The 21,501-nt window shown below is 45.8% G+C and overlaps 1 protein-coding gene across 5 annotated transcripts in view; it reads right to left on the bottom strand.

Moving 5' to 3' along the window:
- PALLD (palladin, cytoskeletal associated protein) overlaps positions 1–21,501 on the bottom strand; it is a gene marked incomplete at its 5' end in the record, with an annotated part of 365,468 nt that overhangs the window by 86,677 nt on the left and 257,290 nt on the right. The gene's annotated exons all lie outside the window — the stretch shown is intronic.

Genomic DNA, 21,501 nt, shown 5'->3' with positions numbered 1-21,501 from the left:
AATTTGGGATTCGGTGCCCTGCCTCGGGGTCAGCATGCCACGGTCCAGTGAGCAGCCCAGCGGGGCGTGCTGGCCGGGCCAGGAGGTGGTACTTAGGGAGAAAGGGATCACCCAGTCCTCAAGCCCCCCTGTTGCTCGGAGAGAAGCATCTAGAAAAACAGAAGTGGAAGGGGGCTAGTTCCGGGTTACAAGGAGGGCAGCCGTGGTCAGGACGGTCATCATCTGTAACCTTGGGCAGGGCCAGCTCACCCGACAGTGGGTGCCGGGGCTCGGGCCCACACACTTGTCGCAGCCCACGGAAAATTTTTTAAAGTTTAGATAATTTTAAACTCGGAAGAAAAAAAATGAACATAAAGGACTGTCGTCGTGATGACTATATAATAATGAATCCAGCCTGGATTCCATCCATCTTTATGCCAATGCTGTTATAAAATATAATTCTAAATTTTTTTAATGGAGAAAGGGACCCATGAAGGCAGAAGAGTCTGGGGCCCACGGAAGTCCCAGCGCAGCCCTAACTGTCGATCGTCTGCGCCCTGCACACTTTCATTGGTTGCAAAGCAGGTCTGCCCCCTCGCCTCCTTTCAGGGCTGTACTGTGTGTGAACCTAAGGCAGTAGGCGTCACACGTTTTTAAAAGAAGAAAACAAGGTCCTATGTTCTCAGGCTCCTTACCGTCTACGCGGGTGGACAGAGTCAGCTGTTAACAACTGGTGCTTTGCAGCCGCTCATTCACACGAACGTCTCTCCCACTGAGAGTGAGTTACTGGAGCGTAGGTGAGGCACAATCGTCAGATCACTGGGACACCCTTAAAAGGCTTAACGGAAAGCGTGATGCATTTAGAAGCTGGACCTCCTTGGGTCTTGTCTGGAGAAGGAGGGAGGGCCAGGCTGAGGGCAGCGGGGTGCTCCTGACCCCTGCGTGGCCCCCCGATGCCATGTCTCCTGGAACCCCTACCCATCCTGGGTCAGTCCACCTCATCTGCAGAATGTTCTGCTTTTCACTTTTTAAATCCCTCAAGGGTCCCTTTTCAATTTCAACTTGTTTGTGGTGTTAAGAGAGCACTTCCGCTACCAAAACACCACCTCTATTCGGTAAAACAATTCCAAGCTTGGTCCCTTGTCTCCATGTACCTATTCAGACTCTATGTTTTAGACTGATTTATCTTTTCCAGCTTTATTAAAGCATAATTGACAAATAAAAAATTTTACTTGCTTACGGGGTACAACGTGATGTAACTTTACCTTGTGTAATGATGACCATGATCAAGCTAATTAACACACCTGTCACCTCGTGTGTGTTTGCGCACATGCGCACGCAAAATTTACGTACACCAGGCTTAAAATATAACAAAAGGGGCTTCCCGGGTGGCGCAGTGGTTGAGAATCTGCCTGCCAATGCAGGGGACACGGGTTCAAGCCCTGGTCTGGGAAGATCCCACATGCCACGGAGCAACTGGGCCCGTGAGCCACAATTATTGAGCCTGCGCGTCTGGAGCCTGTGCTCCGCAACAAGAGAGGTCGCGATAGTGAGAGGCCCGCGCACGGCGATGAAGAGTGGCCCCCGCTTGCCGCAACTAGAGAAAGCCCTCGCACAGAAACAAAGACCCAACACAGCCAAAAATAAATAAATAAATAAATAAATAAATAAATAAATAAACCCAAAGTTAAAAAAAAAAAAAAAATATATATATATATAACAAAAGATCTCATCCAGTCCTAAGTCCTCTTGGAAATGAGGTCTTTAGGCAAAAAAGTCCGTTAATTTCCTGGTCTCCTTGTCTGCTCAGTGGAGGGGTTGGATGGTGTGATCCCTAAGGCTGTCTCCAGTGGGATGGTCCTGGGATCAGGCCCAAGGTCAACCCACTCTGGCCTGGGTGTAGGTAGCACTTTTGTAGCAACTCTTCCAGGGGGTGTTGGGGTATTGCAGAGAGCAAAGGTCTTCAGTGACAATCCACTGAGAAGTGACAAAAAATACTAAAACCTCTCCTTATGTTTATCTTATCGTTTAAATATTTGTATCTTTGTATATATTTTTAATATATGCAACAACATAATACACGTATGTATTTTACATATACAGGTATGTGTACATATACCTATATATGTATATATACGCACAGACAAACCTCAGAGATACTGCGGGTTCAGTTCCAGACCTCAACAATGAAGTGAATATTGCAGTAAAGCAAGTGACAGGAACTTTTTGGTTCCCCAGTGTATATACCAGTTATGTTTACACTATACTGTGATCTATCAAGTGTGCAATAGCATTGTGCCTCAGAAACAATGTTCATACCTTAATTTAAAAATACTTCATTGCTAAAAAAGGCTAACCATCATCTGACAACGCAGGGCTGCCACAAACCTTCAATTTGTAAAAAAAAAAAAAAAAAAAAAACACACTACCTGTGAAGCACAGTAAAGCAAACCACAATAAAATGAGGTCTGCCTACATATACAAAATATTTTACTAAAGGGGATAAACAGCCCCAAAAACTTAGTATCCCATGGTTTTAACGGTACAAAGAAATATGTAAGCAATGCAATTCACCAGGTGACATGTGGCAGAGGGCCGGCTTGGGACACCCATCTCTAGGGTCAGCTTAGAGCTTCAAACATGCAAATTTAATTTGAGAGGAAGCACCGGGGTCTGTTTTCCACTAGTCTGGGGAGGGGGATGGAGTGGGTACAGATACTTCCTTCAAACTGTTCCTTTATATGGAGATTCCACTAAATACCCCAGATAGCTGAAGACGAGAGAAAGTCCCAAACCTGCCCCGCCTGGACCCCTGCCCCGTCCTGTAAGTTACCGAGTTGATTCTTATGGGTGCAGCTCTGGATCAGCTATGTTTGGAACTTGGATGTTGTGGATACGCAGAGCATCTGACCTGCCAAATCTCTGTCCCTACTGATGTAGAAGAACCCAGAAGCCACGAAAATACAGACATTTATTACTCCACAATTTTCACTGAGACCCTCACTTCATACGTAAGTGTGGCATCATCAGATTCCTTACTGACAACATATATAACATTTCAAAATTTACATGTCTGCCTCCCAAATTTTTACTGATGCAGGTAATTTTTGGAGCTGCTTCAGTAATTATCATTCTCCTATTCAAACAGAAATTGCCACTTGGATACCTGGCTTCATTTTCTCAATGAAAGTGGAACTTCTTTCTCATACCTTCAGACACGTTCAAGAGAAGTGTCAGCTACTTGTGATACTCAGGTGTACCCTCCAAAGCTTTCATTCACACCTACTGAAGGAAGGCATGTTCACGTTTAGGAGCTCGTGCTCTGGGTCTGAATCCCGATGTTGTCACTTGCTAGCTATGTCTCTGGGCAGGTTGTGTAACCTCCCGGAGCCTCAGTTTCCCCCTCTGAGAAATGGGAACAGTAGTACTGCCCACAACACGGGGCACAGTGAGGATTCACGGAGGTGCCCAGGGTCACTAGGCACAGCGCACAGCACACGGCTGCCAACACGGTTAGCGGTTCCCGTCGTCACTGCTCAGAAACACGGCCACGTGCGGCCACCGAGGAGTTTATATTCTAAACGAGTAACTGGACGAAGCAAACCGCTAAGGCGTCGCCTCAACTGAGTCAAGAACATGGATTAAAGCTCCTTTAAACTCATAATCTATCAAAACAAGACTGATGGCAGTGCTCTTTGGGTCTCCACAGGAGGGGGCAAGTAGGGAAGGGCAGCAAGTGGAGCCCTGATAGAAAAACCTCCTTTAGGGACCTAAAGACAGCATTCAACCCAGGTGCTGGCTACAGCATGAACCCACTGTGAGATCTCGCACGATTCACGTCAAGTCCTGTGTCTCAGTGTTCTAAACCTGCACCAGAGGGGGCTGGAGGAGATTACATCTAACATCTACAATTATTAAATAACTATTGTAAGTCATCAGAGGAAATTCCATTAAGATAGATTTATTTCTTTGCTCCTCCGCTTTTTGATGCCAGGGCATGTAAACGATTTGTGCATTGTTCTAAGTCTGCGTTAGCTTTTCCCTGTAAGTAGAATAATTCAAATGAGCTGACTTATGCGAAGTGCGTTCTCATCACTCAGAAGTCCTTGGAATTCCTTTCAGTAGTAGAGGGACCAACCAAGCTGAAGCACCGACTGGAAGATTGGATGAACTGCTCTGGCTGTGAGCAGAGGTTTGCTACCCGATGCCGGTCAGCGCTTTGACATCACCCTGTGTGGGCATCCTGTATCCTCTCCTCTTTAAACTGGGGGGCTGCTGGCGAGGCTGGGGAACCCTGGACGGAACCCCCAGCCCTGGTCACCCCACATTAACCAGATCACAGAGAAATGCCCAGAAGTCTCTGCAGTTACATTTCCTTTGTTTTTCTCACAGAGAACTACAGCTAGCTTTGTTTTTGTTTTTGTTTTTACAAATAATTGACATATTATTAGTAAGTAGAAATCACCGTTCTCAAAATCACAAAGGCTGTTACAAGATCATTAAGGACACAAACAGAACTTCGTGAGCTTATTTGCTGTGCAGATAAAGTCTGAAATTTCAGTTCTTTCTTACCCTGGAAACTCTTACTTTTTTTTTTTTTAATTTAAACGGTGTTTATTATGAAAAAGTACAACTCATAAAGGCAAGAAAAAATGTATCCATATTCATAATGCACTAACACTAATATTTTCTCCATGTTCTTTTCCTGTTTCCCGTCTTGGAAGCATAGCTGTGTGGATAGTGTGTCATTGTATAAACGTTTCAGCTTCATTACATTATTTCTCATAAACGTACTTGCCCTCACGGTCTGACTCACAACTAGTTTTAGTGGCTGCATAATATTCTATTCTTTGAGACAAGGGAATTAACATTCCATGTTCTTTGGCTCTAGTTTGCTTCTTTCTTCTGAAATTGTAAAAAAAAAAAAAAAAAAAAAAGCTATTACAGGAGACATTTTCAGGTTTATATGTTTATTCCTCTTTTGAATTATTTCCTCAGGGAACATACTGAAAAGTAGGACTCTGAGAACAAATACTGTTTGTATAACTCTTGACATTTATAGCTAAACTGCTTTTTTTTTTTTTAAATTCACTTCTTTGTTAGTGATGGTAAACATGTTCTCATAAGGCTGCCATCTTCCTGAATAGGGAAGGCTCAATGAGTAGGGTTCATTCCTGAGTGTGGAGCGGTTACTTCTGAGACCAGAACGTGCCCCCTGAGCCCAGCCTGATGCAGTGCTCTTGTGGGCTGTGGGGTTCCCGCCCTTTGCCCTGTGGCCAGCTCTCTCCTCAAACTCTCCCTTCCCACGAGGCAGTGTTCTGGAAGTTTCAAAACTCAGTGTGGGCTGTCCAGTTGTGTATTTGGGGTGGGAGTGGAAGGGGGGGCTCCTTCCCTTGCCTACCTTCAAGTTACCAACAATCAAGTTACGGAGGATTTAAAAAATTCTGATCCAGGATGAATGCCCTATATCTATTCCTCGCTTTGAATATAAATATATTGACTGCTTGGTGAACAGAAATCATTTCTCCGTGTTGGTTTTGTGGCACAAAAAGGTGTTTCTCAATCTGTTTAGGATTATCCTGAAATTCCTCTTCCAAACCTCCGCCTTCCTCCACCCACACTACAAAAAAGTGTCAAAATAAAATGTTAATTCATACTACTAAGTAACAAAGATCATTTAACACTTTGGCGGGGGTCTGGGAGATGAGGCTGAGAGGATCACGTGAGGCACGGATGTTTTCTCTGCATAATTTCCTTCTTTGACATCTTCACTACCTACCAACAAACACACTTGGATCAAACGTTTCCCTCATTTGTGAAGAGGTGCGCTTTTTCTCAAAGGACACAACTAACGCTCCGTGTTCAGGGTGCGTCTGAAAATGGGAGTCGAGATATCTTTGTGACTTCTTGGAAACATTCATCATCTTCAGCTAAAAGTTTCATCAATTATACAGAAAAGGAGTGCCACGGTGCTTCTAACGTACAGCTTGTGTTTTTTCCCATGTTTAACAAGGGAATGCTTATTATTTCAGCTGCTCAAAGCGTTTCTAAATGTCTCTCAGACACTGGTCTACAAAAGGGGAGAGATGCAATGTGTATTTCTCACCCCTGCTGAAAGACCAGAGATCCTGTTTTCCCTGTGTATTTTGTGTAAGCAAGTGACACCAAAATCCTTTGACATTTTTCTTTGCTTATTTTTACTCTCCCAGATTGCCTCGGATCTCCACTCGCTTCTATTCTGAAATCCTGCAGCGCCAATTTCCTTATTTGGTTGCTAGAGCTGCTCTTTGTCTGGGTCAAACATTCTGCTAAGCTTGCAGCCTCGCTTCAACCCCGCCCCGCCCACGGCTCCCCCTACACACACACACACACACACACACACACACACTCTCTCTCTCTCCCCACCCCCTCCCCCCAAGCAGGTCACTGACTCAGCCTCCTCTGCCTTTACTCCCCAAGCATCCAGCACTTATGCCCATTTAAGGAGCGCCTTTTGGAAATCATAAGGGGCCGGACAGCTTGCAGCTGTTTGGAAAGTTTGCTCTGTTGCATACACTCCAAGTCACCGCAAAGCCTGTATTTCACACGCATGCCCTCCTCATGGGGCCGGGCATCTTTCTGGAAAGAACAAAAAGCCCAAAACACTCCTGGTCACCTGATTTGTGGTCATTTGATTCCTCAGTGTCCTGGCTCCTAATCTGGCTGAGGGGCAGAGTGGTTCTGTTTTGTCCTTCCCCCTTCCCCAATCTGGGGTGCCCGCGGCACACTCCAGTCTCAGATTTGAAGGAGCGTAGCACCCAGGCCCAGCCGGACAGGCCAGGTCCTTCAGTGGAGGGCACAGGCTCCCAGCACCTGCCGTCTGCTCCGCTCTCTGGGGCTGCAAGCAGCTGGCATCTCGAGGGCAGAAGGGTATTTTCTGCTTTCTGTACTCAGACGCGTGTGGGGAAAGCACAGCTCTCTGCATTCCCTATTTAAGAAAGAAGCTGCCAGGGCCCATCCCATAAAACACAGCCATGTTTCTTCACATGTAAACAAGGGAGAAATTCCTCGGGCAAGCACACAGCCTTTTGGTTCCTGGAACAAAGCGGATGGTGGTATTTATTATGTCAAATAAACACATCATCCACACTCCAAAAGGAAACCTGAAACAATCAGCTGAACAAAGCAGTTTTCAAGGTTTTAATCCTTTTGCAATTAGCTCTTGTCTAACTCCACAGAGAAATTCAGACTGAGCTATTTTCCCAGACGGAGGAGGCTGAGTGATTCAAGTGTGTTCTCAAGACTTGCTCTGAAAAGGAATCAGAGCTCGTTTCCCAAGGTAAGTAATATAAACATACAGGATATCCTATCACTTCATATTATTCCTCATTTAGCACCAAAAATAGTCTGTACTTTCCTTTGTCCATTGTGCTAATGATCGAAGCCCCGTTTTCATCAGGCGTCGGACTAGATGGTGTCACCAAGCTTCACAGTGGCCACGCTGGTCATCACAAGGAGCAGACCAAATTCCACAGAAAGCACATTTTCTCCCTGCCCCTTTATCATTCAGTCTGCTTATTTTGTTCACCATGGTGACCAGCGTGGAAATAGCATTCAGCTTAACAGAATTCCCAAAGTGTATTACCCTCTTTTGTTCAGGACCGTCTCTGACTGGCTGGGATGAATTCTTGTTGGTAGAAGTCCTAATCCTCCTAGGAGAGGGACAGGGTATGGATTATAAATATACTTTCAATGACCTCCATTGGTTGTAACCTCAAGGAATCAGACGGGCCTTGAACATGGCTGGTGAGTTCAAACTTGTCCAGGGTTTAGAGCCCAAGAAGTCGTGACACTGTTATACTTAATTCTATCACTGAAACACCACGATGCTACTAGAAGAAAATGATTTGTATGCCTGCGATTGTGAAGCAGTCACGAGCACACGTCCAAGAAAAAGAAATCTGTGACAGCCTATTTCTGAGCTTTTAAAATTTATGTTTACATTGGTGCATCCGTCTCATTATCGAGACGAAAGGTGGTAGGAGTCACTAAAAGATTAAAAAATTCATTGTTTTATGGGAGGAAAATTTTAAACTGAGAATATTCTACCATGATTCGGGAAACACCATCCCTGTTCACTTTTCAGCCCAGTGTTCTGGGAAGCATCTTGGGGAAACACCGGCATCAAGACGCTAGCCCCGTATGTATGACGCCGCTTAAATGCGGACTCTTAAAAAAAAAAAAAAGATACAAATGAACTTATTTACGAAGCAGGAACAGATTCACAGACTTAGAGAACGAACTTATGGTTGCGGCGGGGTGTGGGGGGAAGGGATAGTTAGGGAGTTTGGGATTGACCTGTACACACAGCTCTATTTAAAATAGACAACCAACAAGGACCTACTGTATAGCACAGGGAACCCTGCTCAATGTTATGCAACAACCTAAATGGGAAAAGAATTAAAAAAAAAGAATAGATACATGTATAACTGAATCACTTTGCTGTACACTTGAAACTAACACAACATTGTTAATCAACTATATACTGCAATATAAAATAAAAAGTTAAAAAAAAAAAAAAAAAACCAGAAAGTAGCCCAAGACTGGGCTTCCAGACCTGTTTTTGTGCCAGTTTTGCGGCAAAGCAGCTGTGTCACTTTTAAGTAAGTCATTTCATCCCCATGACCCTTATTTTCCACATCTCTGAAATGCGGACACCATTTTAAATCAGAATTCCCAGTGTGGTGAGGTTTCCACATTCCCCCAAAGCTCAGCAGAAATGGTATATTTGCTCAAGACAGACCTTATAGGCTATTGCGTAATTGATTTCCACCCCCAGTGACCCTGCTCTGCTGGTAGAAAAATTTGGTAAATAAGTGGAGGAATCTGAAATATGAGTTCTTAGTGAAAAAAATCAGAACAATTAGATTAACATAATTTCAAATAATTTCCCCAAGCCTAAACTGCTAAACTCTAAGAAGGAGAAAGGTGATTGGCTCTTATGCTTTTGGTCTGTGGTTCCCAAATTTAGCCAGAAATTTAGGCTGACTTACACCCATCCTTTCTCTGAGTGTTCTTGGGATCATGAAGTTTCCGAGGCTGGTTTACAACTTCTCAAAACTGCGGGCAAAACCTATTACTGACAGATTCTAAGTACATTTTTTGGTTGTTGCTTCATCCCACACTCTCCCGACTGAATCAGGAGTTCACTGGAGCTGGTTCTTTCTAGGCCGCGTGCCTGAGCCTCCCGACCCCTCATGTCACACCTTGTCCGGGACACCGTGTCCGGGACACCTGAGGGATGCTGTGGGTCCCACAGTAAGGTGGAACTCTGAGATGGGGAGAAAACTGCTGATGTGCACAGTATGTGATCCTAACAATAGCTTTAAAAAACGGAGAGAACGATTTGGGTTTTGTACTGGGGTGTCAAAATGTGATACAATCAGGTTTACCAGTTAAGATAATCCTGACTACGCTTTAGTTTCCTCATTCTAAGTAGATGGTAACTGCCTTGTTCTGAAGCAGGGGAGGTTTCTCAAAAGAAGCCCTGCTTTTATGTCCCTGTACCTAGGACAGTGCTGGTAGCAAGCACCAAGTAGTAAGAAGGGCACTGACTGGGAAAGGAAAAGACAATTAAATTCTGTGATTCGGGTAAAACTGATAATATTTTCATATCACCCCCTTCCACAGGCGTGGACCTTTACTTGGAGTTGGAGTTCTCTTGAGAAAAAAAAATGCATCATTTGGACCTTCAAAAACATGAGTCAGGAAATAGATTCCAATTCCCTTTTCTTTTTTTCAAAATGATTACCTTTTTCAAAAGAAAAGAAACCCACACTAAGAGCTCCAGGGACAATGAGGCCTTCCGCACCAGCACCAGCATTCCAAGCCCGGATTTGCTTTTGGGGAGGTTCCTCCCTGCCAGGCGCTGCATTCTTTCCGACGGCCTGGCATTCAGGCTGGCGAGACGATGGGGGGCTGGGAGTCGGGGCCATTTTCAGGCTTTGCTCTCATTTCCATGCCCATGTTTATACTGCAGGGTCTGATGGGGAAGAAGGAAAATGGTTGCCAGATGTTTCCCCACATTTGTTTTGAAAGCAGAAAGGGACCCTGACACACTCTTCATGACAACAGTGCAAGCAAACGAGTGTAACTGAAGGGAGACACCCATCCCGGAGGCCTGACTGCGGCTGCACGCTGCTCCCAGTGTACCGTCTTCACGTTAAGCTGCTCTTGGGAGAAGTCCCCCCCAGGGATGGAAAATCTTTGCAAAGCAGCGGGCAGGAGAGCGCCTGCAGCCTACACGGTTACCAGGAGCGTCTGGACACGTCCTCTCCCCTGCCGGCCGTGGCCCAGCCCGCCACCCTGGACGCATGCTCGCTGGAACCCCTGCCCGCCTCTCTGTCCCCCCAGACTGTGGTCCCCGTCCATCCAGGCGGCTCGGCTCTCCCCACCGCAGGCTCAGGGAGCGACCGCGGAGGCCCACGGGACACACTGCCACGTGCGCTGCGCCCGACAAGCCAGTGTCAGCTGCCAGCCTTCACGGCAGGGAGGCCTAGTGAGGCCTGGGCCCCCGAGCAACGCCTGTCCTGACACGTTTCCAGGGACGGGAGGCCTGCACCAGAGGGTGGGGAGTAACCCTTGTTTGGCTGGTACCGAGCTGCGGGTCCCAGGCTGAGGTTCGTTTCTCTGAACCCAGGTCCCTTCTTTGTCTCCACAATCTTAGGCCAAGACGGGTTCTGTAAGGTCAGGGCTGGGGAGTGTCTCACCCGACATCAGAACCCCTCTCACCGCAGCTCTTCCCTCCTCCGGCAGGAAGACGCTGCTCTTCCACGCTTGGCTGTTCTCCTTCGAACCTCTGACCTCTTCTAGCTCCACACCACCCACCAGTAGAGCTCCCAGAGCGGATCCGGAGGGACTGTCACCTCCCTTCTCTATTTCTCTCGGGTTTTCATGCCGCCGTTTCACACCCTGACTCTGAGCTGGACAGAACCTTCTCCCCTTGGAGCCTTCTTCATCTTCTGGGTTTCCTGTTTCTCTTCAGTTCAGTAGACATTTTTTTCTTTATTTTATTGAAGTATAGTTGCTTTACAATGTTGTGTTAGTTTCTGCTGTACAGTTATACACATAACCGTGACTCAGTTATACACATACATACATGCTTTTTCATATTCTTTTCCATTATGGCTTATCACAGGATATTGAATATAGTTCCCTGTGCTCTACAGTAGGACCTTGTTGTTTATCCATCCTATATATAATAAGTTTGCATCCACTAATCCCAAACTCCTAATCCATCCCTCCCCCATCTCTCCTCCCCCTTGGCAACCACCAGTCTGTTCTCTATGACTGAGTCTGTTTCTGTTTTGTAAATAAGTTCATTTGTATCATTTTTTAATTAGATTCCACATATGAGTGATATCATATGATGTTTGTCTTTCTCTGTCTGACTTACTTCACTACGTATGATCATCTCCAGGTCCAGCCATGTTGTTGCAAATGGCATTAGTTCATTCTTTTTTTACTTACGGCTGAGTAATATTTCCTTGTATACATGGACCACATCGTCTTTATCCGTTCATCTGTTGATGGGCATTTAGGTTGTTCCATGTCTTGGCTAATGTAAACAGTGCTGCAGTGAACACTGGGGTGCAGGTATCTTTTAAAATTAGAGCTTTCAGTCTTTTCCAGACATATGCCCAGGAGTGGGACTGCTGGATCCTATGGGCTCTAGTTTTGGTGTTTGGAGAGGACATAAGCATTTTTTGAATACCCATTAGTTACAAAAGACTTCTCCATACACTGATGACAGAAGAGGACCAAGGTATTTACCGTCCCCCCCAGGCGGAGGCAGCCGCAATTCCATGAAACAGACACGGCTGCAGCTGCAGGGAAGGGATCCGCGTGGCGCCCGCGTGGGGCTGTGGGACCCGGGGAGGTGGGGCAGGAGACCCGAGAGGCACCTGCAGCATGTGCTGGGTGGCCACGTGACTTTCCATAGTCGCAGAGCCCCAGATCTGGGCATGTCTGTCTCTTTTCATTGCTCTTACTTTTGGGGGAGACAAAGCTGGTTCCTTACAAGGGTCACTCCAATAAAGGTTGCTGCCCTTTCCCAATCTGCTCCAGCCCCCAGCTCTTTCCCTGTCTCTCACCATCTCTCTGTCCCAGAGATCTCTGTCGTCTGACCTGTGGTCGCTCCGCCTTCCCGTCCTCCACCTCTGACTTGGGAGGGGAAGTGCTTCCATTCGCCTGAAATACTACCCAAGCCCAACGAGTGTTCAAGACTCCACTCCTTCCAGGCTCCTCCCAGGCCCACAGCCCACAGCCCTACTTTTGTTCTCCTGAACTTTCAACCCCCAAATCTCCTCCTCTCGTCAACGGGCTCCTGACAAACGTCTTTTGTCCTCAGACCATCTTCCAGGGAACTTCCTCCATCACTGAGGTGCCATTTTCCCCGTTTCATCACCAAATGCCTTACGAGCTGAGCCTCCAGCCTCACTGTCTTCCTGTTCTCCTCTTCTCTTCCCTTCCCACCCTTCACAGTCTTGCTTCTTCCCCTTGCACCGTGCTCACACCAGCCCGAGGAGGCCCTCAGTGGTCACTGGAGCACCAAACCCCAGAGCCTCTTTCTAACGCTGCTCAGTCCCCAGCCCTGGCCTCCCCGGAGGCTGCCCCCACCACACTGCTCCTCCGGGTCTCCCACTTCCCTGGCCACTCCTGCTTGGTCTGTCCACTAACATCCCTTGTCCCTGCATCTGACCCTAACCTGTAGGCGCTTCTCAAGTGTCTGTCTCCTCTCTTCTCGTCTACCGGCTACCCCTGGGGTATTTCTCACACCCCATGTGTGCAGGGGGCGACTACAATGCATCTCTTCCCAGTTCCAGAAACTTCTTTCCAACCCCCTATTATGACACATCCACCAGCACCTGGAGCACAAGCCCAGAATGGAACGTATCCTTCCCCAGACTCCACTCCAAGTGCCCTGGTTCAGATTTCTGTCACTTGCCCTTGGTACTATTACAGTTGCTTCCTAACTTTTCCCTCCAACACCCCCTCTATGTAGCTAGTTTCCTAAAACACAAATCTTATTCTAGAACTTCTGTTTCATGTAAGAGGGCTGGCTAGGTATCTCGAGCCTCCACTGAAAACAATTAAAAAATGAATGATGGATTATAGAAATCATTTTCTAACACACTGAAACACTGTCAAGAGTTAAGGATTTATAAAGGGGGGAACACAGAGTGGAGAGCAGAGCTCTGAAAGCTGCTTCATCCTGAGGGAACTTTCCAGAAGCTAGAGAATGAGCTTCAGTTTTCATGGCCTCATAAAAACAAGAGACAGAAGAAGAAACCCCATGCTGGCTTAAGGTGAGGAGCGTAATAACCATAGACCCTTCCCTGGAAAGCTGAGACCCTCCCCAAAGGCCCCCAGTGTGGACCAGACATTAAAACCGTCCGCTCATGTGTGCTGCTGGGTCCTTGCAAAGGGAGTTACCTTGGTTTCAGCAGAGCAGGGGAGAAAATCAGTCCAGAGAAGGTGAAACCACAACTGACCTTTTGTGCAGATTTACAACCCAGATTGCTGTCATCAGGATGATTAAAACAAAGAAAACAAAAGAACCCCCAGGCCTTGAATGCAGTTTAAAACAGCCCCAGAATGGTGATTTCTTTAGACCCCTGGCAGAGCAGACCCTCTCTGGAAGAAGCCACCTTCATCCCAGGCCTCCAGGAATTCTCAGGAACAAACTTCCAAGGAATACCAGTGGCTTACAATAAAAAAAAAAAAAAAAAAAAAAAGCAAGTAAATAAAATCGCAAAGGACGCATGGAAACAAGGTATCATGAGCAAGAAGCCGCAGAAATAACAGAAGAAAGAGACCTATAGACCCTTCCAATACTGGACGTATTAGATACAGGGTATATAAAAATAATATCATGTTTAAAGAAATGGGACACATTTAAAAAAATTTCCTTGTTCAAAGCCCTTAGTTGCTCCCCAGTGCAAATTGTAAAGACCGGCTGAGGATTTTCAGCTTGTCTTTACAATATAAACTCATCTGGATGTGTCTCCTCTCATGCACCTACTCAACTTTCAATGCCCGGCTCAAAATGACACCACCTCCATGAAGTCCACTCAGATCTGCCCAGAAGGAATTGATGTATTTTCTCCTATGTTCTCACGGACGTTCCGCAGTACAGTGTGCACATGTCACATTACAGAATGTTCTGTTTTCCTCACTGGACTGTAAGCTCTTGAGAATCTAAAGCTTCTCTTAGAAAAAAAATCTCTGAATGTGTCACACACCTGGCCCGGTGCTTTCTATACAATCGAAACCAACGAGTGTTTGCTGAATCTGGTTCAATCGAAAATCACTCCCCAGGCTGAACGGTCTCTGTGGCCCTCAGATTCTGGCAGCGCAAAGTAACATTTGGTATTCAAGCTTTTTACTGGCCCCCAAATCTCACTACGAAGCCTTCCGTCTCCTCACTGCCCCTTGTAAAGTCCTTGCTCACTTTTTAACATCTGACTCTGGTTCATTTGTTTTCCCCTCTTTGAAGCTCCTTCCCTCCCTCTGCTCCTGGAAACGTTATCTTTTCCTCATTTTGTTTCTGGATCTGCATAAAATTTTTACTCTGTTAGGAGCAGACAGTAATCAGTGACTAGCAGCCCGGTTCTGCCTTTAAAAATGATAGGTGATTGGGTCTCTCTCTAAGGATACACAGCTAATGTGAGTGAGCATCTATGACGCTGTGCTGGTCGCTGGGCCAGATGCAAGAGCTGCAAACACAATCCAGGAGATCAAATTCCCTGACTCCCAAGATCTCGCATTCTAACAGGGAATCAGAGGTAAACGAGGACCTGTAATTATAAGGCACTAACGGCCATGACTTCCCAGGAGGTAAAGCAAGTGAGGCCACAGCGAGGACGTGTGACCGGGTGGCAGGGGGCGGCTTCCCGGGTCACAAGGCCCCTTTCGAGCTGCCCCGAGGATGAGTCAGGAGGGGCGTGTGGGTGGTTGGCGGCGAGCATCCCAGCTTGTGGGAAGACCATGCCCAGAGGCATGAGGTTGTGCAAGAGCCCTGCACACTCAGAGCCGGGAATGAGCTCGAGCAGGAGCCCAGGGGGATTTGGGCAAGTCCCGGCACTGGGCTGAGGCTTGGGGCCTAGAACGCGAGATCAAGATTCCCTAAATATTTCCACTTTTCCTGCTCTCAGCCTCGCTTCCTTCCGAACCGTTCCCGGGCTCAGGCCTCTGCTCCCGGAGCTCCGAGCTCTCCTGCATCTTCTCCCCGCTGGAGGGAAGGGCGCCAGGGCCTGACACACCGGGGCCGCGTGCGGCCCCAGTGCTGACCCTGCAAGCACAGCACAGCGGGCTCAGCCCCGCCTCGAGCTTCTGGCTGATGTTTCCACTTGGGAAACTCTTCAGACAAAGTGAGAAGAAGTCCTGGTGGTTTTCCTTCACAGAGAAAATACACACCCGCCTCTCTTTACCCTGCATACAGGACTCTTGCCATGAAAAGAGCCGTTCCTTTTAGGACACACACAAGTTTGATGTTGTGGGCCATAAAATACAATATTTACCTGATAACAGCCTACGGCAAACTAAGCAATACGCTTCTTCAGTAAGAGGGCAGCTGCGGCCGCTGGAGACAGGTACTGTGACCGTTTAACCACGGCTGCCCCATAACGTAAAGTGAGGGCTCTGGTCATGCGGCTCCGAGTTCACATTTGTCTTCACCGTGAACCAGCAGTACCCACACGACCAGAGCCATGGAATCTCACACAAGGGTCTTCGCTATTGCAGAAGGTTTTAACCTTACTCTAAACTGAGACATAATGGTCTTCAAATTCTGAATACTGTTCTGAAAAACATGTATTTGTGGGCCCTCCGCTTGTGTCTAGACGGTACCAGACCGGAGGTAAACCAGCTAGTTTCTGGGTTACACCAACTTCTGGACAAATACAAGGGGAAATGTCCCAGGTACTTCACCTCTGGGCTGTGAAGTATGGCGTGTTATTTCTGAGTTAATGTATTTCCAATCTGCTTTAGAAGTGACATACTTCCTTCCCGACTTTCATCAGAAAAATCAAATCCGCATGGATGACTTTTCTCCCCAGTGCTGTCTGGGGCACCGTTCTCAAGAGCCATACACGTGTCGCTAACACACATGGTCCCCCACACGGTGAGTCGTCATTAAGAAGCGAAGCCCGTTCATGACGGTAACAGCTTGATACTGTAAATGGAAAAGATGGCAGCACGTCACCAGCAGAGACGTGCCCGGACAGCCGTCCCAGGAGCCCTTCAGCTCAGGAAGACAGCTCCAGACGGCGGCCCCGGCCCCCCGTGGCTGTCCATCCTGTGCCGAGGCCCCCCACGAGGCCAAGGTCAGCGGAGGGCTCCCCCCCCATACCAGGCCAAGGTCAGCGGAGGGCTCCTCCCCTCTCCCTGAACAAGCCAGTCCTGAAGCTGATCTATGAACCTCCCCAATCACAACCGTGACAGGTTCACAAAGAAAAACTGAAAAATCCCTGGAACAGTTTCCAGCCGGTGTAAAGAAGCGGGTATTTCCGGGGGAGCCAGAGAGCGGTTTCCTAGGTCGGATGGATTCTTCCTGCAGAGCCTCACTGTTGAGTACTCTTTGTTGGTTTGTGTTGCTTCTTCTCTGAGAATCTAGAATTAGGACCAGGTAGTACTTACTACACAGGTGAGTGAGGCACAAGTCTTCCCATGATTAGGGATTCCCAGTAGGACTCCCCACTTTTGTAGGCCATCAAACACTCCCTGAACGGTGAGCGGACAGAGGGAACAAAGGTTTTGTGCTGACGTTGCTGGCTGATGCCCACTCAGCCAGATTACTCAGCTTCTTTTGCAGTTAAAACACCTACAAATCGGCCAGAAAAAGGCGGCGCCGGACATCACCCAGATCCCACCCATGCTGCGCCTGCCCTCTCCTGGAAGGAGGGCCTTCATTTGCTCAAATGGACCCATTTCGCAGCTGGGGGGGTTCCCGGTGTCAGCAGAGGGCTTGCCGGGGAGCGGGGTGTCAGCTACCACAGCACAGGCGTCCCGACCCCTGTTCCTCTCGCCGGGGTGGGAATTCTCCGTGCAGCTGACTTTAAATTAAAAAAATTTAAGCAATTTTTTCTATCTGTATGTTTTTTTAAAAACCACTTACAGCTTAATAAAGACAAAGCAAACACTCCTGTAACCAATGCCCAGGTCAAGCCAGAGCAGGACAGGCCCTGCAGGCGTGACCCCTGGGCCCTCTTCAGCCTGACCCGTGGGACGTCCTTCATGCTCCGCTGTCCTCAGAGGTGGGCTAATCTCTGGATGCATCTCTCAACAGTCCACTTCGCTCCCTTTAGCTGTACTGAAGGGGAATCATCCTGTATGTACTCTTTTTCTCTGGCTTCTTTTGTTTTGCATTATGTTTGTAAGATACATCCAGGTCGTGCCGGGCTATGGTTCATTTATTTTATTGGAAGCGTAGAGTCTTAACCACTGGAACTACCAGGGAAATCCCTGGTTCATTTATTTTAATTGCCAAATAATACATCATTGGATGACCCTACCCAACTCCCGGGTCTGCTCTACTGTGGACGGGCTTCTCAGATGTTTCCAGTTTGGGGCTGTTGTGAACAGGCCTCTTGTGTCCTGTACGTGCCCCTGGGTGCATGTGTGTAAGCACTTCTCTGAAGAATGCCCCTAAGAGTGGATTCTAGGTCATAGGGTGTGTGTAACATCAGGCCTATCAAATGATGCAAAGGTCTTTACCACGTGGTTTTTACAATTTTTACTCCCACCAGCAGAGTATGAAATACCCCGTCACTTCAATCCTTGCCAGAACTTGGATTCGTGGGACTTTTTCATTTTTTGCCAATCAGGTGGGAAGGGAATGGTATCTCTCTGTTGTTTTAATTCATATTTTCCTCATTACCAATGAGGCTGAGTAAACTCTTCTAGTTTATTGGCAATTTGAATTCCTTCTTTGGTGAAGTGGCTGTTCAGGTCTTTCACCTTTTTTTTTTTTTCTTTGTTTCTTATTTGCCTGACTGCCTTCTTCGTACTGATTTGTGAGTTCTTTATTTCTTTGCAGGAATTCTTTATTCTGTAACTTGTGTATTCAGGTAGTGGTCCAGCGCTGCCTGTATGAGTTGAAAATATTCTCCACTCTGTGGCTTGTCTTTTTACTCTCTTCATGGTGTCTTTTGATGATCAGGAGTTTTTTATTTTAATGAGCTTAAATGAATCATACTTTTCCTTTTATGTCTTGCTTAATCCATCTGGAATTAATTTTTGTATATGGTGCAAGGAAGAAATTCATTTAAAAACTGGAAGTACACAAGTTAACAAGTATTATTTATAAAAAGAGGAACCTTCAGAGGGAAGGTATTATATTGTCCTCTTTTACTGCAGATGCACAGCCTGCCTCTGATAAGAGGCAAACAGAGTATCTTGTTCAGGGACAGCAGAGTGTGGATCTGTAATTCCCTTGGGAGGTAAGAATACATATGCCAGAGGTTCCAGGTAGGGAAATATTCCCAAGGGTGCATATGTGTATGAATCACACTCATGCACGGGCTACACAAATGCTTGAAAATTCATGGACAGTTTTTGGAAAGATGCACAGGAAACAGTTATAGTAGCTACCTGTGGGGAATGTATTTTTAAAATTTTGTGCCTTGGGGGAAAATAATAGAATGTTTTAAGATTAAATTACTAGAATCGTTTAATAGGAAAATAGCATCAGATATGCCAAAATTTATTTACATGTGTTCTTTCAGGAATCCATCAAACAGACATGCTGGTTTTCAATGATCTCACATGTGCTTTTTCCACAGACCCAAAATACTGGCTACTTAAGAAGCACAGGGAACTACACTGAATTACAGCGTGCTCCATCTTCCTTGAATTCCAAACACTATTCCCAAATCCATCCTCTGAATAAAAGATGGGGGAGCCCAAGAGATGAGCAATTTGCCTACAAGTTCAAGGTGAGTATGTAGCGTGATTTACAGATTTGTGTTAAGACATTTTTTTGATGTTAAGAGGCTCTGGTTATCTTTCAACCAACTACCCGGGTTTAAGCAAGGAATAAGGCTTCTCTCTTTTTCTTCCTTCTGCCTTTTTTGCTGAACAATTCAGTTGCACAAGGAACCAACTGTGATTTCCCTCACCCTTTAACAAATGGGCCAGTTTACTTCAAGTCTGAACAATGAACAGCAAGGAGTTATTTAAGTATTATAGTCACAGCAAATACGTCAGAATATATACACTTTTAAAAACTTTAAAACATTTCAGCAGATATTTGCTATTATGTGACTGAGCAGGATAAAATCACTATATATAGTATGGTCCTATCTTTAAAATATGTACATTTATGCAGTTAAAAAGTTAACAGTGATCACCTCTAGAGACGTTAGGTTATAGGGTATTTATAATTTCCTCTTTGTGCTTTTCAGTTTCTGTAAATCTAAGGGAGATATGGTAGTAGAAACAACACGGAAATTTTAACATCTGCCTTAGTTCTAAGCTAAGAAGCTTTTGCTTCTAATATTCTTATAAGAAATGAATGAATCTTACTGTCTTACCTACTTCAGAAAATGGCATTGCAAATTTTCAAGTTCAAAACCAACTTTCTAAAAAAGAAAACCTTCATTTTTAAGCTTTTATTCCTCTAAGTATAATTTAAATTTATTCTAATGGCAACTTGATTCAGAGGAGTTTAGCAATTAGCCGCCTTACCTTTTACACGGGGGAGTGTTTAGATAAACAAAGGTTCCCTGTCAGGGGAAGAACACATTTAGAAGTCTACTATCAAAATCTATTAATAATAGAGATTATTCTGGAACATGGCCCACATCACCTTGACCTCGGCTCTACTAGGGTTGTGACAAAGCAGGTGACCAGGCAGTCTTTTCATGAAGATACAGTGGACTTGTTTGCGTACGACTCTGAACTTGCACCCTTAACCAAAGTGTCTTTGGTTCTGATTTTATAACATTGAACTCAAGAAAAATAGCCAGATTGGGATCAGAGGGAAAGTTCCTTGTCTAACTCAACGTGCTGCAAAATTCCACGAGGGGTTTACTGACTGTGGGATTAACCCGTAGGGGCTGTGCCCTGTGGTTGGGGGGCGGGAAGCGTGTGGAATGCAGCTGTCAAACCACAAGCAAGCAACGAGACACAAATCTGATGGCAGCTACATCTGGAATTTGGCTGTGTGTTCGACTGTGAACTTGGTCTGATTGTGAGCTAACATGAGGAGTGGTTCACCTCACCATGGAAACCGGCCAGTCTGTCTGTATCTGCCACTTCTTCCTAGCTCTCTCTTCAGGGTAAAGCTGAGACAACAATCCAGTTCTCACACCTCTGCTTTCTTTTCCTTAAGGCACCTGCTCTTTTCCAAGGCGAAAATGCCTAAAATTTCCTTGGTCACGAAGTTATCTCAAAGTAACATAATTCAGGGTGATCTGATAAACTATATTAGGAATTAAACAATTTCCTGCAAAGGATGAAGATGAACGGACAGATGAGTAGCTCTGTTTATCCCGTTTGGTTGTCTGGTGGTCTAAAGGTATAAAGTTTTTGGATGAGTCACAAATTTTGCTCCATAGTATTTGGTAAACAAGGTTAGAATCAAAGTCAGGATCAGTGTGGTGTAGATACAGGGATTTCAAAACGAGCATGCGTTCCTTCAAAAATATCTGAAAGTCATTTGATTCATTCTTTTTTCTTTGCTAATCCAACTATGTCTTCTTCAAGCTAAGCAATTTTTCAGAGAGATAAAAATGTTAAAAATCTTCACAGATTTGACCAGATCAAAACCACAAGCAAACTGACTGTGTACAATCCCTACTGTACTGAGTTATGTTTTTGTAAGCAAAGGAAAGATAACCCCAACTTGTCTTAGTGAGTTTCTTGGGAAGTAAAGTTTTCTCCTTGAAGTGATCCCCTGGCTTTTAGAGAACAGGCCAAGTGCCCACAATCACGTCCACTAGAAAACGCTCCTGCAGAACAAGTGGACTTTGCCCCTTGAGTTCTATGACAGGGAAAGTAAACCACGGTTTTTGTCACAAATTAACTGTCACCACCGAAAGGTGAGAGGAGGTCCCCTTGACTTGGTCAAACTGCATTGTTATGAGAAATTCTGTGATCTCATCCCCAGCATATGACTGTTTTGAAACTTCTCTTCAAATATCAGATTGCTAATGTACAGCACAGGGAACTCTGCTCAATATTACATAACAACCTAAATGGGAAAAGAATCTGAAGAAGATACATGTATATATGTAACTGAATCACTCTGCTGTACACCTGAAACTAACACAACATTGTTAATCAACTACACTCCCATATAAAATAAAAAGTTCAAAACATAAAATAAAATAAAGCGAAGTGCAATAAAAAAAAAAATATAGGCAGGAGACAAGCCATTTGAAAACCCGTCCGCCACCAGTCATTTTCACCTGGCGGATGTAATCCCCACTCACTCCACAGATACCTGTGAGCAGAGGCTCCGGCTCAGACCCCGGCTGGATG

Source organism: Balaenoptera borealis, assembly GCF_965194805.1.
Source record: "Balaenoptera borealis genome assembly, chromosome: 8".
Taxonomy (NCBI): Eukaryota; Metazoa; Chordata; class Mammalia; order Artiodactyla; family Balaenopteridae; genus Balaenoptera; species Balaenoptera borealis.
Note: the sequence above shows the minus strand (reverse complement) of the source record. Positions and strands in the feature narration are given on the sequence as shown.